Below are 9,571 nucleotides of genomic sequence, written 5' to 3' on the forward strand. Positions count from 1 at the left end.
ATGCATGAGATGTTGCGTGGATGGCGCACGCACAGTGTGCAGTGCCTGTCCGCGTGCTAGGTGTCGCATGGATGGCCCGCCTATGCGCGCCAGGAGCACGCATGGTTGACCTCACACCATGCGCGGATGGCACATGCGTGCTGTGCGCACGTCCCGTGCCAGCTGTGCACGCGCGTGCGCATAATGCGCAGACACCTGCGTGGGCAACTCCTTTTCCCCACAGAATATTTTCGCAGGATTTCTCCTATTTTGCCCTTTTTTCGAAATTTTATTTTTTTATACTGAAATAAAATAGAATAAAATAAAATAAATACAATATTTAAATTAAAAAAAATTAATTAAAATTTAATAAAATTAAATAAAATCTAAATAATTAAAAATCAACAAAATTCATGAATTACGATAATAACTCGGGGAGTAAATTAAATGAGTTCAATACAGCCTAAAGGCCCAAAGAAATAGGATTTTTCAAATTAATTAAGCACAATAATGGGTGTGGTGTTACATCCTCCCCACTTTAGAAAAATTTGGTCCCCAAATTTGTCTCAAACAAGTTCGGGTACTTTTCTCTCATCTCACTCTTTAACTCCCACGTGGCTTCCTTTGGGGTATGATGTTGCAACTGTACCTTCATGATGGGAATTGCCTTGTTGAGCAAGATATTGTCGGTCCGTTTGAGAATCTCCACGAGGATTTCCTCACACGTCATGTCCGATTGTATCTGCATTTCAGTGTGAGAAATGATATGAAAAGGGTCAGGGTGGTACTTTTTGAGCATTGAGATGTGAAAGACGTCTTGTAAACTTGTAAACCCTTGGGATAAAGTAAAGCAGTATGCCACGATTCCAATGGGCTCAATCATCCAAAAATGTCCCACATAACGAGAGCTTAACTTCCCTCTTTTCCTGAACCACATCTTTCCCTTATAGGAAAAAAACCTTAAGGAAAACCTGGTCTGCAACAGCGAATTCAAGGGGTCGCCTACGATTATCAACATAACTTTTCTGATGGCTTTGGGCAGTAGCCAAATTCTTGTAGATAATCGTGACCTTCTCAATAGTCTCTTAGATGAAGTTTGGTCCCAAATGGCGCTGGTTCCCACTTCACTCTAATAAGGCTTACCGTACAAAACTTCATACGGAGCCATGCCAATGTTGGAATGATAACTGTTATTATAAGAATATTCACTTAGAATAAGAAACTCATACTAGTTATTGCCAAAGTCGAGAACGCAGGCACGCAACATGCCTTCCAACATCTGAATTGTACGCTCCGACTTACCATCCATTTAGGGATGATAAGCGGTGCTAAAATATAATCCAGACTCCAGAGCTTCCTAAAGGCTGTCCATGAAATGTGAGGTAAATCAAGGATCTCGATCAGTTACAATGGATGAGGGAACACCATGAAGTCGAATAATCTCATCAACATATAGGTGAGCTAATTTGCTAATGGAGTCAGTGGTTCTGATGAGCAAAAAATGGGTGGTCTTGGTTAGTCTGTCAACGCTGACTCAAATAGAATCTCGGCCAGAATAAGTCCTGGGCAATCCACTAAAAAAATCTATAGTTATATGCACCCACTTCCATTTTAGAATCGGGAGGCCTTGTAACTAATCGTCGGGTCTCTGGTGCTCTGCTTTAATCCTCTAATAAGTGAGGCATCGGAAGACGTAGTCGACTATGTCCTTCTTCATTTCAGCCACTAGTATTGATGCTTCAAGTTCTGGTACATCTTAGTACTCCCGGGATGGATGGATAGCTTAGAAGTATGGGCGCTCTTGAGAACATCCGCCCTTACAGCAACAGGGACACAAATTCAGTTATGAAATTTAAACAGTTCATCATCTAAAATCCTAAAATTAGGAGATTCATCAAAAGAGAACTTACCTAGATTCTTGGTGAATTTCGAGTCCGTAGATTAAGCTTCCCATATTTTAATAAAGAGATCCGATAGGGCTCGGATATGAGCAAGATAGGTGTCTTTATCATAGTAGCTAAGACATAGAGACTACATAGTATCTATCAATTTCTAACTGGAGGCCATGGTTTGGGCCAGCACTGCGAACTCCTTTTAGCTTAGTGCATTGACAGCTACATTTTTTCTTTTAGGGTGATCGATGATCTTGCAGTCATAGTCCTTTAGGAGATCCATCTAGTGTCTCTGTCTCATATTTAACTCCCTCTGCAAGACTACTTCAAACTCTTGTGGTCAATGTAAATCTCAAAAGTCTGATTAAATAGGTAATGACACTATATCTTCAGGGTAAAGATAGTGGCTGCCAACTCCAAATCGTGGGTAGGGTAGTTTTGCTCATGAGGTTTCAATTATCGGGACCCATAAGCGACCACTCTACCATGCTGCATCAAGACACACCCCAAGCCAATATGAGATACATCGGAGTAGACCTGAAATCTTCCTGTATTGTCAGGAAGGATCAACACAAGAGTAGAGGAAAGACGACGCTTCAATTCCATAAAGCTCTCATTGCACTCGTAATTCCAAATATATGGTACGCCCTTTCAGATCAGGTCAATGGAGTAGTAATCTTAGCAAATCTGTCAATAAATCATCGGTAGTAACCTGCCAAACCAATGAAACTACGTACCTCGGCCACATTGGTGGGCGAATTCCACTTGACTATTTTTTTAATCTTGGACAGATTCACAGAAACTCCTTCACTCGAAATTACATGATCGAAAAAGAAAACTCGATCCAACCAGAAGGAGCATTTGCTAAGTTTAGTATACAGTTGGTTCTAGCAAAGGGTCTCCAACATTTTAGTCAAGTGTACTGCATGTTCCCCTAGGCTCTTGGAGTATATTAAGATGTCATTAATAAATATGATGACGTACTAATCTAGTGCGTGTAGGAAACTCTGTTCATGAAGTCCATGAAGGTTGCAGGAGCATTGGTTAACCCGAATAACATTACCCTGAACTTGTACAAATCATACCTGCACCAGAAAACAGTCTTCGAAATATCTTCTTCTATGACTCTCAACTGGTGGTATCCGATGTTGAGGTCAATTTTAGAGAAAACTGTGGCTTATTATAGTTGATCAAAAAGGTTGTCGATCCGATGTGAGGGGTACTTGTTTTTAACTGTCACTAGGTTGAGTTCCTGGTAATCCACACAGAATCTGAGAGAATCATCCTTCTTTTTTACGAACAATACAGGAGTGCCCTAAGGAGAATGACTAGGGAGGATAAACTTCAAGGGTGATTAGTTTAGAAAGCCGATTTTCTAGTTCTGCAAGCTCAGCACGACTCATACGATAGGCAGGCTTCAAGATTAGTTGGGCTTCGGGCAACAATTCAATTAGGAACTCTACTTCTCGTGGGGGAGGTAAATCAGGAAGTTCGATGGAAAAAACATCCGAAAAGTTGCAAACAATCGATATGGAACACACAACAGGATCATCAACCATATTCCTGTTTATTCAATTATTAGAAAAATAATAACAATAGATTTTATTCTTTTTTCGGGGACTGCAAAGTTACAATTTTACTTTCATAATCGATTATTGCTTTATACTTTTCTAACCAATCTATTCTTAATATCACATCAAATCCTAAAAAATCTAACAATATTAAATTCACAAATACTTCTGTCTCTGAAGCTTTTATCTTACAATCTTTATATACTTAATGAGCTTTTAATAATCCCCTAGAGGGAGTTTCTACCGTTAATATTTTCGCTAAAGTTTCTGGACTAAAATCAAGATTATAAGTAAATGCACATGAAATAAAAGAGTGAGTAGCACCTATATTGATCAAAGCCTTGGAAGAAGTATCATGAATAGAAAATATAACCTGGATAAGAATAGAAGTGCGGAGAGCACCGGGTTCATCTAGGTGGTATACATGACCCTGAGCTACAGGCTTTGCCACGTCTTTCGGTCGCTGGGAGTAGTCTTTTATGAGATGTTGGGTGCTTATGCACCGATAGCAGGCATGTTTGATATGCCGACAGGGGAGGTCACCATGCAAGCGACCACAATACTGACAGAGTTGGTTAGGTCGGGCAGGCTGAGCTGTAAGTGGAGGTACAAAAACTCTAGTTTGTTTATTGGGGTGGCTACTTATTGGGTCAGGTAATCTCTTTCTAAACTGTTGGGGTTACTGTTAGGTACGGATCTGGGTAATGCATTGGTGTTTGGCCGAGATGAGGTCTTCGGCCAACTAGGCATGTTTTAGCGCTTCTGTATATGAGCTGGGTCTCAACATCGCGACCTGGTCATAGATGTCGGGACGAAGGCCCTTTAAAAACTTACTATCTTTTTGACTTTCAGGGGTGACTATTAGAGGAGTAAATCTAGACAGTTGGACAAAATAGATTACATACTGGGCAACCGTTAGATTTTCTTGGCGGAGGTCCTAAAATTCCTCTTCCTTCTTTTCTCGGACATAGGCAGGGAAGAAGTTATCAAAAAATGCATCTATGAAAACTTCTTAGGTGGTAGGGATAGGTAGGACTTCCTTTTTAAGTTGCCACTAGTGTTCGGTTTCACTGTTGGGCATAAAAACTGCTAGGGAAACCTTCTGTTAGCTAGTTAGTTCTAGGATAGAGAAAAAAATCTCTATTGTAAGATCTGGGGTTCAGCTACTATGGGGTCAGGGCCACCTTCAAAATGTGACATATTAAGCTTCCTAAACTCTGCTATGTTTTGGTAAATGGACCTCTCGGCTATTCGGTATTCTGAGGCAGGAGGTGGACAAGGGTTGGCTTGATTTTGTCCTATTGCTACAGTCAATCCTTGGATGACTCAGAAGAGTTTGGCAAATTCAGCCCTGGTCGTGTGATCCAGGGCTTTAGATCGCTTGGTACGCTCTACGGATGCTCTTCCTCACGTCATTTCTACAAAAAAGGAAGACACGAGTTGGTGGTCTAATTTTTAAAAAGAGGACTTATCTTTCCTAGGTAATCTAGGGGTCTTTCTACCTAAGGCCTCGGTGTAAGGGATTTTGATTCGTGTAATTATGCTCTGATAGCATCTGTGACATCCCAGATGCTAATTAAGGCATGTGGGTGTCAGATACAAAAACATAATGACGAGTGCATGATAAAATTATAGTGGAACAAATTAATACAAATTACTTACAAATATATATGAGTTTCAATTACATACATATAACTGAGGTCAGAAGTGACTACAAAATATAAAGTCAAAATACAAAAGAGGGCCACTTCTTTCGCTATGCTATTGGACTTATCAGAGTGCAGGAATGATCAGACACTCAAGTTTTGTGGATCCACGGGATTATTATAAACTTCAATAGGTAGGTTAGTTTGCGGTTCCTCATTTTCTTCCTCATCTAGGGGAGGCATGAAAAAAGTGAGTTCTATACGCTCAATAAGAAAAACAATATTTAAATAATATCATAAGGTTTTAAAGGTGAATTGTTCTAACATAAATATTTATCATTTGGCTACTTCTTAGACCTATCTTACATTATGAAAAAACTTTATTTATTAGAGAAAAAAACACGTCAATATAATCAAAACAAATACACATCACACTAGATAATAAAAAAAATCAAATAAATCAAGAAATTCTCAGATTTTCGCGTCATACTCCATGAAGTCGTTACAACTTCCATTTCTGAAGGCAGATATAGATTTCCAACTACCCATATGGAATGACTAGATTAAATACAGATAACAACAATTTACTCAGGTAGCTTGCCAAACCATGGTACGATCTATGACTACAGTTGTACGGACCATAGTGCTCCTATCAGATATTCTATAATCACGACAGTACTTAGCCAAAGGTGACCCCTAACAGATATTTGCGTCACCACTCTTGTAAGAGAGTACGTCGTCATCTATAGGAAACGACCCTCTTACATCTTTTTAGACCAGATGGGGGAGGAGGAAACAGATACCCTGGATGGAGTTAGGGGAACAAATATCCCTAAGAGATAAAAAGCCTAATGAGATACTTGATACATTATGCATGTCAATACAGATACACACTTCGCACCATTCATGTTTTATTCCACATTTCTCTTTTTCTTTTTTTTTGTTTGTTTTATTTTTTAGGTAATAATATTGACTTCATATTATTTTTATTACATGCAAATCATCAAGTGTTTATAAATTACAAAGCATGCTTGAAATCAAGAACAATTCAGCTTATTAGACCTACAAACATAAAAGCATGCAAAACAGGCAAAATAACAGATTATTAATTTAATAATTTTATTTTTTCTAAAAATAACCCTTAAGACATTTAAAGTAATATTAAATTCTTACCAAAACCTTGATAATTTCTTCTACACCGTTCTTTTTTTCTTTCTCTTCTCTCTCTAGATCACTCTCTCTCTCTTTCTCTCTCTCTAATTCTTGAAAAATTGAAGAATGGGAAGAGAAGACTTATTTATAAAAATTAGGAACCATCGAATTCGCACCAAGTGGTGAAATCCGGTGAAGAGAGAGAGGAAAAAGATGTTTGACATGAAAAATGAGGAATGAAAGTCTCCCTCGTCGGCAGTTGCAGTGTGCCACCGGAGGTGATGACAGTGTAAATACTTGAGGTGGCAATGGCTCGCCTGGTGCGCTATAGGCTAGCCTGCAGGCGCACGACCCTCCTGCCGCGCGCGTAAGGCCTAGGCCCGTTGGGCACCGCAACACAAGCCCCAGGCGCATAGGGACGTATTCGCGCGCGAGGTGACGCACAGATGGCCCACCTGTGTGTGTCAGGTGCGTGCAAGGTTGACCCTGCCCCACGCACATAGATGGAACATACACGGTGTGCGCACGTCCCGCACCTACTGTGCGTGTGTGTGTAGGCACAATGCGCAGACGCTTGCACAAGCAGCTTTCCTTTCCTGCGAGATTTTTCTGTGGGATTTCTCTTGTTTTGCCATTTTTCCAAAATTTCATTTTTTTGTACTGAAATAAAATAAAATAAAATAAATAAAATATTAAAATTAAATAGAATTAATTAAAATTTAATAAAATTAAATAAAATCAAAATAATTAAAAATTGTTAAAATTCACTAATTACGATAATATTTTGTGGAGTAAATTAAATGAGTTCAATGCAGCCTAAAGACCTAAATAAATAGAATTTTTCAAATTAATTAAGTACAGCGATGGGTGGAGTGTTACAGCTTCCTTTGAACATATACAATCTACTTTTATGTCCTTTTTTCTTTGTCTTTCTCTGTAAGTATTGTCATCAATTTTAAAAGGAATTACTAGGGTGCAAGAAAGATAAAATATATTGTTATTTCTTGGTTTTTTTGGGTTCCCTCCTATGTTGAAAAACTAAAATCTTTTTGAGCCCACTTATTTTTGGCTCATTAGGACTACTAGGGTTTTTATAGTATACCACTTTAACCTTAGTTTCTTTTTCTCTAATAGCTAGTTTCTTTTTCTTCCTTTAAATACACTTCTTCCACATGATTTAAAAGTGAGAAGAGATGACTTTTAACTCTTTTGAGAGAATTTTTTTTGAAGAAAAACCTGAATCTCAAATGTCTTTTCATCTTTAAATCCTTTGGTGTAAGTCTACTTGCATATTCACTTTTTGAGAAAAATTCTTAGAAAAAGTCTTTCAAAACTTCTTTGGGTTTTCAAAATGTTACTTATCTATAACTTTTGAAAGATCATTTGAAGAAATCAAGTAAAAATTTATCTTCTTTAGTTAATCCTCCAACTTTTTTCTATCTAAAATACATTCCTTGAAAAGGTTCATTGAGAAAATCTTCCATAAGCTTCCTTGAGCTCCTACGTATTATCTTATATACAACTTTTTAAATTTTTAAAGAAATTTTTGAAAGAATCAAAACAAAAATCTTTATCATTTTCTTTTGAGCCTTGATTGAGCTCGAAGTAAATTTTAAGTTGTAAAATCACTCTTTGAGAAGAAAAATATACAAAATTCATCTTACTTTCTTGTTAGTTTTCTAAGAGAGGAGTGGATATTCCTCTTATCAGTTGGGTATTAGGAAGAATAATTGAAAGGTGGATATTCCTCTTATAGGTTAGTTAAATAACTCTTTCTTTATAAGTTTATATTCTTTTTTAAGAGTTGAAACAACTTTTGTAAGAGCACTATTATTTAATGCCAACATCTCTAAATCTTCATTTAACTCCTTAAATGCATTTTTTAACTCATCAAAACTCTAATAAAGATTTGTAGATATGTCGAATGTTATTTTCTTAAGATCCTTAAAAGTTATCTCATTTTGCATATTATCTTGAGCAATGAAATATAAATATGCAGAATGTTTTTCATTTTAATCCGTGTTACTTTCATCGCCGTTATTTAAGGTAGTTCATGTGAGCCATGGAAGTAGTGGAGAATATGTTTGCGAGAAAGGCCACAAACATACCCACATAAAAGACACCCACATGGAAGATACCTAGAGGGAAGACCCATGGGGAAAGGGAAGCTGGATACATGTGCATGATGCAGCCCACATGCTTGAAGACACCCGTGCCAGTGAGCGAACATTATCCCATAGGATGAGAGATTTCACTTATAGGAAAATAGAGTCTCTATCCCATGAGGAATCCCGCGAGTCCAATAAAGAGAAAAATGCAAAATTTGGCCAAATTTGGATTCCTACACTGGCTCAACAATAAATCTAGCCCAAGAACTTTCAAGAAGATGGACTTAGAGACCTTAAAAAATAGATTATATGCCTATAAGCCCAACAACAAGATCAAGGTCCAAAAAATTTCAACAAGCCTTTAATCTACTTGTCCTTAGAATGGGTTAATGAAGAATCAAGGTTGGAGGCCCATAAAGATTCAAGAAAAGGTCCAAGAAGTTGTGCAAATTAGCCTTATGTGGTTGTGGAATTTTCTACCCTTGGCTAGAGAGTTAGAAGGAGAGGATAGTCTTATCCGCACAGGATTTCTCAAACCGTGAGGAATTCTTCTCCTCACCGATTTCTACGCTTAGAAATCTTAAAGTTCTAGAATCCAATTTAGATTAGGCAACAGCTAGAGAAGAGAAAACCAAGAAATCATTAACTTTCAAAGTCCTAGATGGAGAAAGAGTCACAGGCAAGAAGTTAAAGGGGAAAAGTATCCCGCTCGCACGAGATTCCTCACCCGTGAGGGTAATCACTCAACCCGACTTCCTTTCTTAAAAATCTTGATTTTTTAGTTCTCTTTAGACTGAATTGACAGCCAAGAAGGAGACCTACACGGCTTAGAAATGCAACTTTAAAGAGGACTTATCTTGAACAAGAAAGGTGAAATAAGAGACCTAAGAAGAATCGACCAAGGTTTACCTCATCTTAGCTGATTTCTTCATTCTATTTCTACTTCAACAATAAAACTTTTTCAAGAATTCAAAAAGGACTCTTCAACATCAAAATTAATTAAAGAATCAAAGTTCAATCCGAGAATAAGAAGGATGTTTAAATCTAACCAAAACTCTTCAATACTCCAAGAGAGAAAATTTTATGTTTTACTTGAAGTCTAGTATTTTAATTATTTCCTAGATATGGTTGTATTAAGAGTTCCAGTAGAATTTTTTTTAATTTAAAGTAGAATTAATTCAATGAATGCTTGTATAAAAGTTTCGCCTTTATGGTGTAAATAA

The sequence above is a fragment of the Carica papaya genome, chromosome 6 (genome assembly GCF_054855325.1).
Source record: "Carica papaya isolate Zhongbai chromosome 6, ASM5485532v1, whole genome shotgun sequence".
In the NCBI taxonomy this organism is placed as follows: domain Eukaryota; kingdom Viridiplantae; phylum Streptophyta; class Magnoliopsida; order Brassicales; family Caricaceae; genus Carica; species Carica papaya.